This window comes from Schistocerca piceifrons, chromosome 1 (genome assembly GCF_021461385.2).
Source record: "Schistocerca piceifrons isolate TAMUIC-IGC-003096 chromosome 1, iqSchPice1.1, whole genome shotgun sequence".
In the NCBI taxonomy this organism is placed as follows: Eukaryota; Metazoa; Arthropoda; class Insecta; order Orthoptera; family Acrididae; genus Schistocerca; species Schistocerca piceifrons.
Window position 1 is genome coordinate 975,330,900 of NC_060138.1, and position 20,944 is coordinate 975,351,843.

At 41.5% G+C, this 20,944-nt stretch overlaps 1 long non-coding RNA gene across 1 annotated transcript in view; it reads right to left on the reverse strand.

Annotated features, from left to right (window-relative positions):
- Nucleotides 1-20,944, reverse strand: part of LOC124803641 — a 1,814,685-nt gene that overhangs the window by 468,421 nt on the left and 1,325,320 nt on the right. The gene's annotated exons all lie outside the window — the stretch shown is intronic.

Below are 20,944 nucleotides of genomic sequence, written 5' to 3' on the forward strand. Positions count from 1 at the left end.
TTTCACACTGTTGGAAACAGTTCCGTGACATGTGATCTGAGCTACAAATGTTCAAATGTGTGGGAAATCTTATGGGACTTAATTGCTACGGTCATCAGTCCCTAAGCTTACACACTACTTAACCTAAATTATCCTAAGGACAAACACACACACACCCATGCCCGAGGGAGGACTCGAACCTCCTCCGGGACCAGCCCCACAGGCCATGACTGCAGCGCCTTAAACCGCTCGGCTAATCCGGCGCGGTACTCTGAGCTACATAATAAGGTCATAGGTGGAGGTAACTGAATGTTAAATTCTGCTGTTGAATACGCTGTGTCCTAGAATCGTGTCCCACTTTTGAAATTTCAGATAATTTTTAACACCAATATACTACTGGTACTGATTATTACCTAATTCACTTCTGCAGTGGTACTAGAATAGAATAACAAAGCATTTCTCAAATTTTTCCTGAGAATACACGCAACTAAAAGACGGCATTCGACATTTCCGTTTCCATTTTCTTATAAACTATTTCTGTCCATACTATATAGCACTTACTTGTGTATAACAACAGTGGAATAATCCAAAGCCTACTTTACACACTCTTAAATCAGCAGATGTAATGCTCAGTACTTGCAGTCTACACCTGATATATCAACGTCGTTGTGTATGTCGACATGTAAAGAAAATGTTTTGGGTTTAATATTTTTTTCGATGTACTTACATGTAACCTGTTTTCTTTCTTTTTTTTTGCCCAATTGGAGACACATTATCAACTTACTTATAAAAAAGTGAGTGTGCAAGTGACAGTTGGTGAACGAGGGGGTTCATGGAGGGACTCGAAGATGTTTGGATGTTAGGGCGCGGAGTAACTTTGTGGAAAATCAATTAGATTATGTAAAGAAGAACACTTTTGTCAGCGGTGGAAGGAGGAGAGAATTGGACGAACCAAGGCACAGTGGCGGAGAACGTGGTAATTTAAAAGGAGAGATAAACGGAACTAAGAACGTTCTGGAGACGATTACTTCACGATTTGTTGCAAAAATTTACTCATATCTCGAGAAGACGATTTCATTACGAATGTCGATGCAGAAGAGGAAAGGAAAGTCGGGAAGACTAAAGAAGAAAAGAAGGATTATAAAGTAGAAGACGTTGGGATTAAGAAGAAATTGAAGATACATCAAACAATCTACACACATCAAAAAAAAGTTTTGCATCACCCCGGTTCCCAGAACTCCTGAAGATAGACGATAGACGTTGACTGTGGATATTGTATCACATAAACAGTCCCTTTGACTGTTCAAAGATGTCACTAAACCCACCCAAACGTGTAAACAACCATTCACGAGCAGCGCCTATTAGACGGAGGGGATCCAACAGCCGATCATTTCCAGTCATTCCACTAGCAAGGAGGTACATTGTTCGTGTTGTCTGTAGTTCAACCATGCCTAGACGGTCAATACCGCGGTTCAACCGCGTCCGCAATGTTACTTTGCGCCAAGAAGGGCTCTCAAAAAGGAAAGTGACCAGGCGTCTCGGAGTGAACCAAGGCGATGTTGTTCGTACATGGAGAAGATAGAGACAGGCGATACAGAGAGACAGGAACTGTAGATGACATGCCTCGCTCAGGCCGCCCAAGCGCTACTACTACAGTGGGTGACCGCTACCTACGGATTATGGCTAGGAGGTATCCTGAGAGCAACACCACCCTGTTGAATAACGCTTTTCGTGCAGCCACAGGACGTCGTGTTAGTGCTCAAACTGTGCGCAGTAGGTTGCATGATGCGCAACTTCACTCCCGACGTCCAAGGCGAGGCCAATCTTTACAACCACGACACCATTCAGCGCGGTACAGATGGACCCAACAACATGCCGAATGGACCGCTCAGGATTGCTATCACGTTCTCTTCACCGATGAGTACCGCATATGCCTTCAACCATACAACCCGGTCGGGCTGAACGCCTTAGACACACTGTCAGCGAGTGCAGCAAGGTGGAGGTTCAAAATGGTTCAAAAGGCTCTGAGCACTATGGAACTTAACATCTGTGGTCATCAGTCCCCTAGAACGTAGAACTACTTAAACCTAGCTAACCTAAGGACATCACACACATCCATGCCCGAGGCAGGATTCGAACCTGCGACCGGAGCGGTCACGCGGTTCCAGACTGAAGCGCCTTTAACCGCACGGCCACACCGGCCGGCGGTGGAGGTTCCCTGCTGTTTTGGGGTGGGGCCAACGTACGCCGCTGGTGGTCATGGCAGGCGCCGTAACGGCGGTACGAGACATTAATGAAATCCTCCGTCCGATACTGTAACCATATTGGCAGTATACTGGCGAGGCATTCGTCTTCATGGATGACAATTCGCGTCACCACCTTGCACATCTTGTGAATGGCTTCCTTCAGGATAAAGATATTGCTCGACTACAGTACTGGTGTGTACAACAATCTGGACCACCACCTCTGGAGGTCTCGCTGTATGATGGTACAACATGCTATGTGTAGTTTTCGTGAGCAGTAAAAAGGGAGGAAATGATGTTTGTGGTGATCTCTATCCAATTTGCTGAACAGGTTCCGGAACAATCGGAACGGAGATGATGCAAAACGTTTTTGATGTGTCTAGAAGCGCGACTGCTACGGTCGCAGGGTCGAATCCTGCCTCGGGCATGGATGTGTGTGATGTCCTTAGGTTAGTTAGGTTTACGTAGTTCTAAGTTCTAGGGGACTGATGACCTCAGCTGGTAAGTCCCATAGTGCTGAGAGCCATTTGAACAATTTTTTTGTGTCTAGAACCAAAGCAACGATTTTAAGAGAACGTAATTGCAACGTGATTTATGTGGTCGGCAAATACTCTGTTTTACTGTTCTGTGGACTGATCACGAATATGGACAACCGATATTGTTCTCTACACTGAACTATAAATTATCTCGAAAGGTTAAAGAGTGTGACAGCCTAAGCTTCTTGTCATTTAATTTGAGTGAATTTAATAATTCCAAGATCCTTATCCGTTAAATTTATTGCGAGGGTTAGCCCAAAAGTAAGGTCTCCTACCTTTTTATAAGTACGTAGACCTGTTTATTTCTACAATGGTTTACATCAGTTTACAGCTTGAACATTTAGCTATTTTTCGACATAATCACCATTTCTGTCTGTTCATTTTTGTAGACGCTGCGGCAATTTTTGTATGCCCATGTCATACCACCTCGCCGGCATGCTGTTCAGAAAGTCGTCGTCGGAGTTGAATCGCTTTCCGACTAAATGTTCTTTTAACCTAGGGAACAGGCGATAGTCACTGGACACCAAGTAAGGACTGTAGGGTGGGTGGGTGATTATGTTCCACTGAAACTGTTGCAGGAGAGCAACGGTTGGCCGAGCGATGTGTGGGCGAGCGTTGGCATGGAGAATGTGTACACCCTTGCTCAACATTCCTCTTCTCCGGTTCTGAATGGCTCGTTTGAGTTTTTTCAGAGTCTCACAATACCTGTGAGCTTTAATTATGGTCCCAGCAATTAAGCTCCGATGACTAGGTGAAAGAAAAGGTTCATAACTTTCTGAAGAGCATGGCGGCGAGCTGGTATGACATGGGCATACAAAAACTGCCACAATGTCTACAAAAATGCATCGACAGAAATGATTATGTAGAAAAATAGCTAAATGTTCAAGCTGTCAACTGATGTGAACCATTGTAGAAATAAACAGGTCTATGTACTTATAGAAAGATAGGATACCATACTTTTGGGGTTACCTTCGTAACTCGACATATATCATTCCCCATCCTACTTTTAAACAATTAAAAGTTTTACAGCGTACATTCGTTCCCGTAACACTTTCCGGAGCAATCACTGGAAGATTTTTTGAATTATTGGTAATTTTCTAATCACGGAGCCAGCCACCACCATTTTGCTGTGGTCTAGCGTTCAATAAATAGCAGCATCAAGAAGGCAACAAAGAAACTTCGTGCACTGCAGCTTATTTCGAGGTCAGCCATGTCTGTGATTCAACTGTTATCACTCACTCGCCGTTTTCTTAGTCATATTGTGTGAAAAACAGAATTTAGAGAATGTGATTACGTAGAGTTTTCCGGCGAAATGCTCTTCAAAGGCTTGCGGCCGGATTTCATAGTTGTGACGACACGATATTTCGACGGTCCAACTGGCTGCCATGTTCAGGTGAAATTAGAGGTGCACATTCACACTGGAACTGCGGTAATATCAGATACGGTGGCTCATTTATTTTCCGGGAACAGGACGGTGCGCGTGAGCAAGAAGGGAAGGGGCTGCCCGCTGAGAAGCGAAGAACTGTAGCGCCGACAGCGATAGAAATTAACAAAAGCGATAAATTGTAAATTGAGTGGGAGCCGGACGAAAACCAGACCGTTGTTGCTTTATATCTGATGACATAGGCTGCTTAAAGGAAAATCTTTATTAATAATGTCGTTGCATAATCTTATGTCAATGGATTCCTTAAGTACACAATCACATTAAATGGAAGTCGGAGGTATAGTTCACTTCTCTTTAAATAATGTATTATGCCATTCATTGAGACAATATTCAGCGACGGTAGATTTTACCGGGATAGACTAAATGTGTTTGACGTTGATGTTCCACACATCGATCAAGAACCGCACGAATTGTCTGTCGATCACTTGAATTTCAGTAATGGCATGCAGTTTTATATACCCCAGGCTTCCTCAATCCTAAGATATGTTTAACGGATCTAAGAAGATCCCTAGTTTTGGCCAGAGGCAAAAGGACGCTTTTAATACGCCATTTTCCGAGGATTCTTGAAATTTTCGAAGAAATACTCCACGCAAAGGGTAAATAAGCAACTGATTTCCAAATGTCCGTTGTTGGTTCATGTGGTGGACTAAATTGAAAAGCACGAACAATTTGATGTTCGGCGTATCCATTTTCACTGAAAACAGCCTTAAGATAATCCACTTCCAGCGTTAAACAATCGGTATTCGAAAAGGAACAAGCTCTTCTGACCGGTGTACGTGGAGAAGAGAAATTTGTGGAAAAGCCTGACTAGAAGAAGGGATCGGTTGGTATGGCGTATTCTGAGACGTCAAGAGATTACAATTTAGCACTGGACGGAAGTGTGGCGTGGGAGTGGGGGGTGAAATCGAAGAGGGAGACCTACACAGCAAGCAGACTCAGAAGGAAGTAGGTTGCAGTAGTTACTCGAAGAGGCTTGCACAGTATAGAATAGCACAGGGAGCCGCATCAAACCGATATTCGGACTCAAGTTCACAACATGAGTGCAAGTTAATGAAGCATTGACAACGTATGTAACTTCTGGTCTGGGCGTAAAGGGAGCACAGGAGCCTAAATTGTTAAGGCATCCGCTAGGATGAGCGGGAAATTTCGGTTCGAGTCCCAGTCGGGCACCAACTCTTGATGTCATAATTCCATTCTACGGTTGGATGTAGCCAATATATTTCCTGTAAAAACTACATATATTTATAATAATATGATCCCCTTTCATTAGCAAGTACAGTAGGAATGTATGCAGCACAGCCAAGAAAAAGTAATACAGTAAATATGCATAGAAGTAATGCTTAAAGTTCTTAATTTTAGCCTCACTAAGGAAGCCTACCCGCTTACGTGCAGTTAAGTCGCGCACTTTTCTCGGGGCAGATGATAATGGTCGCTTTCATCTTGAGGTTCAGACCGTCGCGAGACAGCATCGAAACGCGTAAAACTTTCACAGGTTCATTTTCTGGAAGACTAGTTGATGACATGCCGGCGGCATCAGCTTTATCATGGAACACATTTATAATTTCGCTATCCTGCATGATTTGGTGTCTTGGATCTGCTCGACGACACTCTTCCATTCTTGAACGTCTTCTTCATTATAGTTGTGGCAGCTGAGATCTTTTAGCGTACTGAGCATTTAGGACATATTATTCTGTTCGTCATTTTCAATTAGATTTCAAGAATTTTCCGCTATAACCAAAATGTTATTCCAGGCTTTTTCCAAATTGGATTCTTTTACACTGTACCATGCTGTTCGATCAGGACTCATTTAGCAAATCACAATTTTTATGATTTCTTAACAGACTGTCTCGTCCCTCCTTTTCTCTTCCTTGCAAAAACTTGCCTATCAGTTCTTTCTTGTAATGCCGTTTGAAAGTCTCAACACAGGCTTCATCCATGGGCTGTAGTAAGGAAGTGAAAGAACAATCACTTTTATAAACTCCTCGCTTAAGATTCACGTGATGGATGAGCTGGTTGTCAAGGAGGCAGTCCTTAATTGATGAGCTTTTACAGCGGATACAAAGCTTCCATACACAATTCTGAGAAAATGGTATGATCCATCCTGGAGCTCTTTTGTATACTGTGTACAATAGGCATATTAACACATTACCTTGGTTGCACCAACGCTGTTCCTTACATTTACCAACGGAAAGCACAGGACCTCGGGGCTACCAGTAGCATTAGCACTATCTAAGACAGTACCTATTTTAGGAGCAGATCCTTTACAGCATTATAAACATTTTCGAGAGCATGGTCTTCTTACCTCAATATGTCCCTTAGTTTGATTAGAAAGAATAGGCCACTGAAAAATCAATAGATAGTTTTTCTCTCCGTATTTGAAGCTCGCGAACGCCATGCTTTGACTTAAAGCCTTTTAAGGGGGTAGGACGTCAAACGGGCCGACTTGGAGCACGAGAGGCACCACAAGACATTTTATTTTCTACTGTCTATATTTTTACAAATAAATTCATAAAACTTTGTCAGCATGACCAGGAAGGATTCAGTATTCACACTCATAGCAGTGGAAGTGCAAAAACATAACAAAATAAATTTTTTTAGATATGAAATTTCATCACTTTTTCACTTACTGTTGGCTGCATTTGTTGCTATAGGTACATTTTTCTTCACAAGTAAGAGAGATTATTTGATGAATTTTGCACAGCATACAAACCATACTTACAGGTGTATGAAACTCTAGAATTTTCCAAATCTATTAAGAACTGTGGTAGAAATTGAGATAATTTACTACAAAATTTGATTTTTTTCTAAGCATAAAGTTTAAAACGTAACACCCCATTCATTTTTTCACAAATTAAATAAATTCTAGAGTTTCAGACACCTGTAAGTATGGTTTGTATGCTGTGCAAAATTCATCGAACAGTATCTCTTACTTATGAAGGAAAGTGTAACTATAGCAACAAATGCAGCCAATAGTAAGTGAAAAAAATTATGAAATCTCACATGTAAAAAAAATTATTTTGTTATGTTTCTGAACTTCCGCTGCTACGAGTGTGAATTCTGAATCCTTCCTGGTCATGCTGACAAAGTTTTATGAATTTACTTGTGAAAGTATAGACAGTGGAAATTAAAATGTCATGTGGTGCCTCTCCTGCTCCAAGTTGGCCCGTTTGACGTCCTACCCCCCTTAACTAGCCCGTGCGTACTTTAAAATTAGAGGGCCTCAGAGAATTTCATTAAATTGAATGGCCTTCTCACATATAATAGGGCCTTCTTGTTAGCTTTTTTGTGTAAACCAGTTGCAAACAGCATCGTCTAGATCCGTGTTCGTGGCCAGATCCATAGTTTTACGACTTCTCGATCCACCATCAGAATTAAGCTAACATATAAAATGTGTGAAGCTTCTCTGATTTTGTTGACTTGCCGATCATGCGCTGATTAGATAACTTGTTTGCGTATTCACCTTCCTCTGCCCTTTTATTGAGCTCATATCATTTTATGTCTCAGAAAGGACAACAAGTTTTACGTTTAGGCATTTGATTTCGCAAGTTTACTTTATGAGGCACAGTTGACACAGGTGATCCGTAACTGAACACAAACGATTACTATTGCCGCCAGCTCTGTATTTAGTTATAAGTTCAACTCCCCTGCCTCGTTTTTCAGTCTGCAGGTGGAGGCTAGTCCCAGGAACTACTGTAGGGATTTTGACACGGTTTTCACTGATAGTTAGTCTGATTAACGATGAAGGTTAGTGTATGTAATTTATTACTGCTACGCCAGACAGGTCGTTCGGCCGTAAATACTGCTGCCCGTGCAAGGCCAGATTAGTACAACGTACATTTCTTCACAAAGGAGCGCAAAATTCGAATAAATACAGCACACACACACACACACACATACACATACACACACACACACACACACACACACACACACACGCGCACACGCGCGCGCGCGCACACACACACACACACACACACACACACACACACAGAGAGAGAGGGAGAGAGAGGGTGGAATGAAATCGACATCACACAGGTAACGGAATAAGGGAAATACCGGACTGAGTCGACTACATCACAGTGTATCTTTTTCCTTTCTTTTCTTTTCTTTTCATTTCCTTTTTTTTCACATAACTTTCTTCTGGCAGGTATGATTCCGTCCTATTTTTCTTTGTCTCTTTCTTTTTCTTCACGTCTGTCATACACACCATCCCCACTATCCTTCATCCTTCTGTAGCTTCGAATTAACAATTCCTGTATGCCGTTGCATATTATCGACCAACCAAATCCCAGCTTTTAGCTTCTTTCAAGAACTGTTTCTTTGCTTATATTATATGTCCTCACAATTGTGTATGATTATTGCATTTCACTGATTTCATGTGTCAGTTAAGTAATTTTCCTGGAATTAGCTATGTAACTGACCCGATCTTTCAAATGATATGAAAGAAGTCTCTATGAAATCGCCATGTCACTCTGGACAAAAGGTTCGCTTTGCTGTATTGGGGACAGTTAACCTGCCATTTGTTAAAATGTCAGCTGTCACATTTTTATTAATTTTACTTTTTCACTGATTATGAAACCCTGAAGAGAGGCCTATCACTTTACGTTAAAAGGGCAGCAATGTAATGATTGCTGGTTAGTTTAAAATACTGTTATTCCCCTCATCTATTTTTTAAGGTCAAGTGTCCTGGATATCTTTTTAACAAAATATTACCTTGTTATTGGGCTGGCAATGTATTTCTGCCCCTACTAGTGGAGAGCACAACACTGCAATATATTTGACAATACAGTGTATAGATTTTACTACTCGAAAGCACATTAACATCACCAATAACGACACATTTCCATGAAATATAATACCACGTGTGTGGGAAGGATGTTACTTTATGCTCAAGACAAAAAATTGGAAAAACACAAATTTCGTTCATTGTTGTTAACTTTTCTTAACAACATATTTTTAAATACATATTGATGTATAAGTATGGTGGAGAATCTGAATATATTATTGCCACTATCTTAGCATGATACAAGTATTTTCGATACTGTGTATACTGAGGGAGCGATACTACAGAAAAAAATTCAAAAGAATGTAAGTTTCGTGAATTGTCATTGACTTATATTCACGACACACGTTTTAAGGAAATATAGATGTGTAAGAAGGGTCCTGAACCTGAAAATAGTATAATACCCTCCACAAAAAGGCACTTCATTACAAAGATGTAAATTTTTTGTTTATGTTTCACCGAAAAACTGAAAAGAATTACCAAGTCAGGCATAACAAACCATTAAAGTCAATATTTATTTTTTTAAAATTTTAAAATATACTGGGTGATCAAAAAGTCAGTATAAATTTGAAAACTTAATAAACCATGGAATAATGTAGATAGAGAGGTAAAAATTGACACACATGCTTGGAATGACATGGGGTTTTATTAGAACCAAAAAAAGCAAAGTATTGCTAGAGGCGTGGAAGATCTCTTGCGCGCGTCATTTGGTGATGATCGTTTGCTCAGCCGCCACTTTCGTCATGCTTGGCCTCCAGGTCCCGAGACCTCAGTCCGTGCGATTATTGGTTTTGCGGTTACCTGAAGTCACAAGTGTATCGTGATCGACCGACATCTCTAGAGATGCTGAAAGACAACATCCGACGCCAATGCCTCACCATAACTCCGGACATGCCTTTCAGTGCTGTTCACAACATTATTCCTCGACTACAGCTATTGTTGAGGAGTGATGGTGGAGATATTGAGCATTTCCTGTAAAGAACATCATCTTTGCTTTGTCTTACTTTGTTATGCTAATTATTGCTATTCTGGTCAGATGAAGCGTCATCTGTAGGACTTTTTTGAACGTTTGTATTTTTTTGGTTTTAATAAAACCCCATGTCATTCCAAGGATGTGTGTCAATTTGTACCTCTCTATCTACATTATTCCATGATTTATTCATTTTTCAAATTTATACTGACTTTTTGAGCACCCGGTATATTTCACGGCTAGGTTACAATATTTTCAAAAGGTGAGTATAAAGTACACGTCCCATTGTTATTGCGAGGGCTAAGCACCATGGTTTACTCAAAAGTAAAAAAAGAAAATCAAATCCCCAAAGCTACAACAGAAATATAACAATGCTAGCAGGACTGAGAGGAGCATCTTATAAGAACTACTTTGGAAAGAATGTAGATACTAAGATAATTGTTGGAAAATGTAGTTCATTTCATCTTTTTAAGTGTTTTTGTACCTTAAACTAAATCAGTTTTACAAAAGAACAGCTGTCTCCTTGCAAAAGTCATTCAAACAAAGGAATGAAGCAATTCATTTTAGCGTATGTTCATTACATCACTCCATTTATGATTCCAATATCCCTGGCTACATAGTGGGACAGCTATTCATCGTGATCTGGTCAAACAAACCTTTAATGTAGGCCTAAGCCAGCGTGCTAAACTACCTAGATACGATGCTATCTTCCTGGTAAGTGACCATAAAAAATGGAAAACCTTCACCAAATCATTCAGTATATGGAAAACAGCTGCAGAGAATTTTGTGTGGACACTCTGAAGGTCGCTTTGGCGGAGGAAAATACCGAATTACAGGACTAATATGAACTTTTAATGTACGTTTTTCGTTTTAATTTCACTTCGAAGACTAACAAAATTTGGGGTCATCTACACGCATTAAAAAACCACGAACATAGCTATTTTTTTAATTTATATGTTTGTTATTTTTTCAAAATTTGATAAAAGGGCATGCCGGAGTTCCTTAAATGCTATAACCTTATAATTCTACACAATATAAGAGATTTCAAATCAACCAACTTAATTAAGAGTGGCAGTACTGCGTTCTGGAATGAAAATTCGGAGACAACAAGTGAAATGTACTAACCAATTTTTTCTTCATATACGAAAATTCATTGTGATAGACATCTGACCTTTTATCAAAATGCTATTCCTTAACAGTTTATCAACGATGAATAATAATGAAAGATTCACAAGGGCAGTGAACATTTGTTGCGTATTTGGTATTCCGGATGTTTGAGGGGTGCGAGCTGGTACACGGCCTGTGTAGGAGGTCGTAAGCTGGGATCGCTCCAACAGAGGGCGTGTGTCACGGCCCCGGTCGTAATCCGGGGCTGTCGCTGCTTGCACGACGCCTCAGCCAATGGCAGCGGTGGGTGACAGGGTGGAATTCCGTACGTGCCGCCAGCATAGGCCGGTAGAGCGGGGGCAAACGCGACAACGCGCGAAATGGCAGTAATCCATTTCGTGGCGTGTGCACTGAGCTCAAGCAGGCTGATATTGTTTCTGCTGCGCCATATATCTATATACAAGATAAATTTGATGGAGCCCACTTTTCCACAACGAAGTAAAGTCTATCAATTCTGCGTAGTCTTCCAGAGAGATGGTTATACAGAAGGTAAACAAAATTATTCTTTCGGGCAAAGATAAACCTATAGTTTGCCACTTCTCACACTTTTGGAAACACAGGGCACAAGTCCATAATATTCTACACGAGGAAACTCGAGTATGTAAATAAATAGCTAGTTGGGTTTTCATTGTAGGGCATAACACACGTCCGTTGTAGAATTGGATACAACTTGGGATACATGTCATATACTTACTTCAATACGAATAACTTTGGAATGCTTTATGGAATGTAAAAGCTTTATTTTATACAGAATCGTGCTCTTCTCGTCAACACAAAAGAAATAACCTTTATTAATATCCATGAGTTAAATGGACCCAACATTGGTAAAAACATACTTATGATGCACTAAACAAATTAATAGCAGCTTTGTGCTTTTCACGACAGTGAATCTCTTCACGTGAGTCTTCTCCAGAGCATTGTGTGCTGTATTACACAATACGTACACAAAATTCATTAGCAGCAAGAATGTAATCTACATGCCTTTATAAACTAATGTTTCTAAGTAACTAAATAACATTGAAAAGCCAACAACACATACTGAAGCATTTGTCAATATTAAATTCGGAACGTATTTCAAACAATTAAACTGTTGACAAACAATTTCAACTGTTTCGAATTTGCCTCTAACCTCAATGAAACCAAAAACATCAGGTGGCCATAGGTTCTAAAAGTTTCCTGAAGTGTATCCTTCCAAACATCTACTAAAATTTAAGTATAGAAGGTGTGTAGCACGCCTTTATCAATTTGTCTGAAAAATAATACGTACCCATCTGATACAAATTAGTCTCTCAGTGCAATAGATGGGAGGCGATAGGTACCACCTAATTTTAAATGAAAAGTGCTTTAATCCATCTCACAGCATTAATAGTTGAGCCATCTTGCTCAAATCTTGGGTGCAATCTAGACGGTTGTGTAATGCTCATTATTCTTCGCTCAAGTCAAAATCATCTGTTCACCATGTGTCCGGCTCGTTCAACTAACCTGTAGACGTAATTTCATTCAACCTTGGTTATTTAAGCACTAAATCGAGGAGTCGTTTTCCACTTTTTATTGAAAATGAGACACAAAAATCACTTAATTAAACAAACATAACGAATAATTGCTGTATAATGTTTTACAACAAATAATTCTCACAAACCTATTTCACGATTCTTAAATGTCAAATCCATAGATTAACAATCGTGCCAGCACATGGCATCCAAGCACAGAACGCGCAGTCTAAACGAAAACTTTATATTCACCATCAAAATGGAAGAAAGCTTTACAGGTGCAATATAACCGTAGGCTTCCGTGGCAACTGTCACATTCAAATAAAATTTTTATGGGTTTGTGGCCACATTGTCAATATATAAAACTACCGACGTTTCAGTCCCTGTTGCACGTGACCTTCTTCAGGGTTTTTGTTTACAAATATATATTGACAATGCGGCTACAAACACAGAAAAAATATATTGAATCTTTACAGATGCAGTTCACACATTTTCAATGTGAACCATCGGCAAGACAATCATTTTACGAGAAAAGAACAGAATATCGTAACTATGAGTGTAAGAGCAATGAGAAACAAGCAGTAGAAGAACAAAATTTATATTCAGGTTGGTAATCACCTATCTGCAAACGGCAATACTGATATACTTAATTTTTAATTCAAGCGGTCAATGATATATGAAAAACGTGCGTTCTTTCCGGATACTTTTGTGTCAATGTATAAATTTTCGATAACTGTTTTTAAGTAATGTTTCTTTTAGTATATGATTTCTGTAATAGAGTGTTTTTGAACAGACTTTCTTCTCTTTGTAAATGCTATCTATTCTGATTGTTTAATCTTACATCAAACCTCTTAGTACGAACACGGGATCCATTATTTCATATTTTATTTTATAGTAACGATTATTACCTGGGGGCCAAAGATATCTCTGTATCTCTGTGTAGGTGTTACTATCTCTCAGCTTGATTTGATTTGGTGATTACGTTCAACTGAAGCGGAAAAATGCGTTGATGTTTCGTCGGCTTACAATATTTTATACCGGTTTAGCATCCTTATTTTACTGTTTCCTGATGAGCGTTAATGCCTCTGCTAAGCTATTAGTATCTTTATGAACCCTTGAGGATCATCGTGCAAAGAAACAACTTCTCATCCACATTTATAACGTTGTTCTAAATGAGGTCTGAGGTCCGTTATACTAATATTTATTGGCTGCAAACCATTTAATGCTACTCTGTGCAAATGATACGTATTTAATATTTTTTTTTTTTTTTGTCATCTGTCTACTGACTGGTTTGATGCGGCCCGCCACGAATTCCTTTCCTGTGCTAACCTCTTCATCTCAGAGTAAGACTTGCAACCTACGTCCTCAATTACTTGCTTATAGTATTCCCGGTACTGAATTATTTGTAGCGTTCATAGATTTTACGTACGAGCAAAATTTTTTGTGGTTATTTTGGAATCTGCTGATACAATATTGCTTTCAAATTCGTTAAGAGAATCTCTCAATGAGTTTGTGACAGCTGCTTTCATTTCGCAAAATTTATGTCAGCGGGGCAGTGACGACGTTTAAAACTACTGTGCAAAATTCTCTGCTTTCTCAGCAACTTCTTAATCCACTTGTTGAACCAAGGTTGATCCTTTCCCTCCCCTATATTTTTGCTAGGCATATACTTCTTTAGCACACGGCGGACAATCCCTTTAAATTCGGACCAAATATGTTCAATATCTTTGTGTCCCGTGGTGAATACTTGGAGCTGACTATGAAAATATTCATTAATGACTCTTTTCTTTGCTTTCCCCTAACAAGAAGACTCTACGTTGTTTCTTTGGTTTCTTTGAAACTTCCACTGACATGGAAGCCACAATAGACATTATGGTCGCTAATACCTTCTTCTAGATTAACTCCCTCAAAAATATCAGGTCTGTTTGTCGCCAAGATATCTAATATGTCCTCATCTCTCGTTGGTTTTCTACCCAATTGCTCAAGGTTGTATGTTGAGAGCGCTCCTAGAGTAACTTCACTCGAGTCTTTGCTTCTGCTCCCTGTGATAAACGTGTAATTTTCCCAGTCAATGAATGCCAGATTAAAGTCTCCACCTATAACTAATGGATAATTTGGATATTTATTTTCTATGTAGTCAAGACTTTCCCTGAAACGTTCTGCAACGTTTGTTGCGGATTCTGGTGGTCTATAAAAACATCGTAATACAATAGTCACTCTTTGTCGGATTGACAGCTTTATCCAGACTATTTCACAGTCTGATCCAGTATCGATCTTAACTTTGTTTAAACAACTTTTAACTGTAATGAACACAGCACCTCCCATAGCATCAGTTCTATCCACCCTAAACATTGTCCAATCCGAGTTCAAACTTTCACTGCTATTTATGTCTGGTTCAACCAGCTTTCGGCACCTAATACAATATTGGCATTACTACTATTTATTTTGGAGAGAAACACTTGCTACTGGCATGGACAATTTACTAACATCAGTTTTAGCATGTTTAAATCGTTTGGAATGACATGTTTAGGCAAACTAACAATTTTTACAGTGGGCACACCAACATTAGTGTCATGAACTGGTAATTTTTCAGGCCAACCGTTTGTCTCCCGTGGGGAGGAACGTAATCTAAAAAATGCCTTGTACACGCCACAAGTACTGTGCTACCCATATAGCTGGTTCCTTTGTGTAGTGCACCCCTGATCTACCGAAGGGCGTCCTACAACCTTTCATCCAGGAATCTACAACCATTTGCGTCACAGAGTCGACGTAGCCTCTGGTTTAGATTCTCCACTCGACTCCAAACCAGAGGACCGTGGTCTACCCTGAGTCTTTTTTTTTTGGTCATCAGTCTACTGACTGGTTTGATGCGGCCCGCCACGAATTCCTTTCCTGTGCTAACCTCTTCATCTCTGAGTAGCACTTGTAACCTACGTCCTCAATTACTTGCTTGACGTATTCCAATCTCTGTCTTCCTCTACAGTTTTTGCCCTCTACAGCTCCCTCTAGTACCATGGAAGTCATTCCCTCATGTCTTAGCAGATGTCCTATCATCCTGTCCCTTCTCCTTATCAGTGTTTTCCACATATTCCTTTCCTCTCCGATTCTGCACAGAACCTCCTCATTCCTTACCTTATCAGTCCACCTAATTTTCAACATTCGTCTGTAGCACCACATCTCAAATGCTTCGATTCTCTTCTGTTCCGGTTTTCCCACAGTCCATGTTTCACTACCAAACAATGCTGTACTGCAGACGCACATCCTCAAAAATTTCTTCCTCAAATTAAGGCCGGTATTTGATATTAGTAGACTTCTCTTGGCCAGAAATGCCTTTTTGGCCATAGCGAATATGCTTTTGATGTCCTCCTTGCTCCGTCCGTCATCAATCGTGATGTTAAGTTTCTCGCTGTTCTCATTTCTACTACTTCTCATTACCTTCGTCTTATTCCGATTTACTCCCCTGAGTACGATGCTACAAATCGTCAGCTTGGCTTCAACTCATCGAGAGATGGAGGCCGCCTTCGCCAATTAAGTTAGCGTCGAAAGGATGTAAGGATTTCTTCGGAGTACCGACGACTTGCTTCGTTGGTGCCAATATGTGCAACAATCTGCAGCTGGTTGTACCCAGCACGTTCGATAGCTGCCGGAAGAGCCTTTCCCACACCCCGACAAACCCCCCCAACCCCCCTGGGTGCGCACAATGAGTGAACGTTGGACTTCTTCCCCGCCCTAGCCGGTATGTTCCTGAGGGGCTCCTACCTAACATTGGAGCTCCCAATAACTAAGACACACCTATCCCACGTGCCTGTCCGGACCTTGCTAAAGGTGCGGCCACTGTCATGGCAGAAGGTGCATTCTGGTCCGGCGCTCAGCCTTCCCCCCCCCCCCCCCCCCTCTCCCCTCACCCAGCGTCAGATGGCACACTGAATCTATTAGCAAAGCTCATGGGATTTGGCAGGAGCCTGCGTCCCCCATGCAGCCTTCGCCTGTAAGCTCGAGATCTCGATACAGTCTGCCACCCACACTAAGGTGACAGTGGGTTGACTGGCTCAGTCGCACCTGAGGTCGGCTCAGAGAGCTGTGATAGCCCCCCCCCCCCCCCCCCTTGCACACGTAATACAGCAGAGGCTGCTCCAGGCACCCCATCCCCACCGCACCTCAAGGTAACCCTTTGGAGCCTGTTGACTGTGGCCAACAAAGCTTCCAGCTGCTTTTGGACTATGGCCAGTTCCTGCTGCATCCGCACACAACAGACACAGTCCCTATTCATGTAGCTAGTATGTGATTTACTATAAGAAACTTAAGGAACCTACTGCCACACAACGTTAACAGCTACATTCTAGGAAGGACACTCAACAATGAAAAATATAAAATGTATGGTAGAAGCTAGATCTGGTGCTTATTTTCTGCTAGGGGGTATCTAGTGAACACTAAAGAAAAAATCACAAAAATTACGTTGGTTGCATCATTTGCGACATAAATATAATGTACATAATGTTTTCTAATTTCGTAGCTTTTGCAGGTTCTTAAGGGGAATGAGAAATAACGCTGGGGTAAGATTAAATGAAGATTTTTCGGGAGAAATATACTGATGATCCATCATTCATCATTCTTAGAGAACATAGAAATCGCTTTACTTACATGTTGGATCAGAAGATGGTCACAATCACACTAAGCCGATGGTACACTGACAGAATTTCAGCTACGCTTATGTCGAAATACAGAATAGATTCATCAAATTACATTAGAGACTCAAACGCAGTCATAGGAGGTAATCATAATTATTTCCACTCTTGAAACCATATGATCCATAATATGAAGTCCTGTCAGTCCGCAAGACTGAACGCTAAATGACATTATCGTGTTAAAGGAAAACATTCAGACATTTTCGGGTTTCCATGAACAACTTGGTCTTCATTTGCACTTTCAGTGATTCGTTAAGTGTTGCTTGATCAACCAGAAATGAAGCGTCTTATGAGTACTATCTGCGTTTCGCTTAAAATTCATAATTCATCAGAGACCGGAAATCACAATACGAGGTTACTACAAATGATTGAAGCGATTTCTCAGATTTGTTATAGTTGTTTGTGTGCAAAATCTTATGGGACTTAGCTGCTAGGGTCACCAGTCCCTAAGCTTACACACTACTTAATCGGAACTATCCTAAGGACGAACACACACACCCAAGCCCGAGGGAGCACTCGAACCTCCGCCGGGACCAGCCGCTAAGGCCATGACTCCAGCGCCCTAGACCGCTCAGGTAAACACGCGCGCTTTGTTATAGTCATGTTATATACATACAAAGAATTAAAAAAAAAATTCTCATGTCACAAATGCTCCATACGTGTCCCCCCACTGATTCTAGAGATATCAAGCCGGTAATCAAGTTCTTCCTATGTTCGTCGCAGCATTTGTCGCTCAATTTGTTCAAAAGCATTGCGAGCTTGTAGTTATGGTTGGTTGGTTGGTTGGTTAGTAGAAAGAGGAGGCATAAATAATATATATTTCACATAAACACGCAGAAATAAACATGGGATTAGATCAGGAGAGCCATGAATTCCTGACCATCAAGTCAAGTGGCTCTGAGCACTATGGGACTCAACTGCTGAGGTCATTAGTCCCCTAGAACTTAGAACTAGTTAAACCTAACTAATCTAAGGACATCACAAATATCCATGCCCGAGGCAGGATTCGAACCTGCGACCGTAGCGGTCTTGCGGTTCCAGACTGCAGCGCCTTTAACCATCAAGTCCACCACGATCGCTCCATCGGTATCTCAATTTACTTTCTTAGAATTCACGAACATGATGGAAGTGCGGTGGACCACAGTCCTGTTGGTAGATGAAGTCCACACTTGCTGCCTCCAGTCGTACCACGAGCTAATTATGCACCATGTCTAGATACACGGTCTTTTAGCAGAAGAAAAAAGGACCACAAAATTTAAACTGTGAGACTGCTATTGGTGACTCTCAAATGTGCTGCGACGATAGCGTGGGGATTCTCTGTCCCCCAGATTCGCACATTGTGCCTGTTCATTGTGCCATTCACGAAAAGAAAATGTTTCTTCACCACTAAAGATGAGTTTCTCACAATACCCATTCTCTTCCATAAACGTCTGACTTGGTAATCGCAAGTCAGGGTTTGTACCAACTGCAGGAGTTAAGGCTTCAGCGTCGGCAGTTTCCTTAATATGTTCCAAATGATCGGTTGTGGTACGTTCAGTTCTCTGCCTTCACTGTTCGCCGACCTCTGTGGACTGCGGGCGAAACTCGCCAACACGCGGTAAACCGTTTGCTCGCTCATTGCAAGCCTACTCATTGATTTTCTCTTTCCGAGGAATCCCGAAGCCGTGTCGTTGCACTGCTGCGGTAGACTGATGCGAATGCATTTGCAGCATAAGATACCCTTCCCTGGCGCCTACCGTCGTGTTACCTATTTGCTCACTGCTGTGCTCTCGTGTCAGAAATCTGAAGTGCGGTAGTGACAACACAAAACTTTTGAATTTTTTTATATGAGATTTGATACGGTATGTTAATTAATGTAGCTACATTGAATTTATGAAATCACTTCAGTCATTTACAATAACCTTGCGTAAATGTCGTCATATTTCCTATGTTAAGTTGTACAAACTGTATTGTGTATATAATTTAGTTTTGGTACCATTGAAACAGTACGGCCGATCGTGTGTAGGAGAGTCAGAGTCATCTGCTGTGATGTGGGTTATTTTCTTTCATTTGTTACAAGCTGCAGCAAGGATTAATTTTTGATATTTATGTGGTCTGAATATCGACTTAGTGATTGCGAGTGTGGCTGTCTAACGTTGAGCTGTAGCAAAAAAAAATGGTTCAAATGGCTCTGAGCACTATGGGACTTAACAGCTATGGTCATCAGTCCCCTAGAACTTAGAACTACTTAAACCTAACTAACCTAAGGACGTCACACAACACCCAGTCATCACGAGGCAGAGAAAATCCCTGTCCCCGCCGGGAATCGAACCCGGAAACCCGGGCGTGGGAAGCGAGAACGCTACCGCACGACCGAGTTGTAGCAACTTTGGCATCAGCGTCAGGTATTATCCTGTGCTCAGACCTACCGTATTGTGCTGGTATTCTTATATATCAGTTCGACGTATCAGTACTGGCTACCTACCAAATATACGCAACATTGTAACGTGGCTAAGTTTCAAACTATTCCAGCGGTGTACACCACTCTGGTTTCGTTGCCAACAGGATGTCCTTTGAAGCTGTCATTTACGTTTATTTACATCTGATGACGGTTGCAAGACTTTACAGTAGTTATCTTTTATTGTGACCGCGCGAGGTGGCCGCGCAGTCTCAGGCATCTTGTCAAGGTCCGGGCGACGACTTCCCCCGTCGGAGGTTCGAGTCATCCCTCGGGCACGTGTGTGTGTGTGTGTGTGTGTGTGTGTGTGTGTGTGTGTGTGTGTGTGTGTGTTGTCCTTAGCGTAAGTTAGTTTAAGGTAGATTACGTTTTGCGTAAGCTTAGGGACCGATGACATTAGCGGTTTGGTCCCATAAGCCGGCCGGGTTGACTGAGCGGTTCTAGGCGCTACAGTCTGGAACCGCACGACCACTACGGTCGCAGGTTCAAATCCTGCCTCGGGCATGGATGTGTGTGATGTCCTTAGGTTAGTTAAGTTTAAATAGTTCTAAGTTCTAGGGGACTGATGACCTCAGAAGTTAAGTCCCATAGTGCTCAGGGGCATTTGAACCATTTGGTCCCATAAGACCTTCCCACAAATTTCCAATTTTATCGTGTTCGATTTTTTTACATGAGTGCAAAAATGTCTAATGATTCAAATGAACAACTTCTCATTGCATAGAAATAATTACGCAAAAAGACCAAAAAGAACCACTCATTCGACAACTGATTCAAAGGCTTTACTGAGAATACTGTCCAAAGTGGGTCTCTTAGGTGCGAGGCGGAATAATGATACAAATACACTCCTGGAAATGGAAAATAGAACACATTGACACCGGTGTGTCAGACCCACCATACTTGCTCCGGACACTGCGAGAGGGCTGTACAAGCAATGATCATACGCACGGCACAGCGGACACACCAGGAACCGCAGTGTTGGCCGTCGACTGGCGCTAGCTGCGCAGCATTTGTGCACCGCCGCCGTCAGTGTCAGCCAGTTTGCCGTGGCATACGGAGCTCCATCGCAGTCTTTAACACTGGTAGCATGCCGCGACAGCGTGGACGTGAACCGTATGTGCAGTTGACGGACTTTGAGCAAGGGCGTATAGTGGGCATGCGGGAGGCCGGGTGGACGTACCGCCGAATTGCTCAACACGTGGGGCGTGAGGTC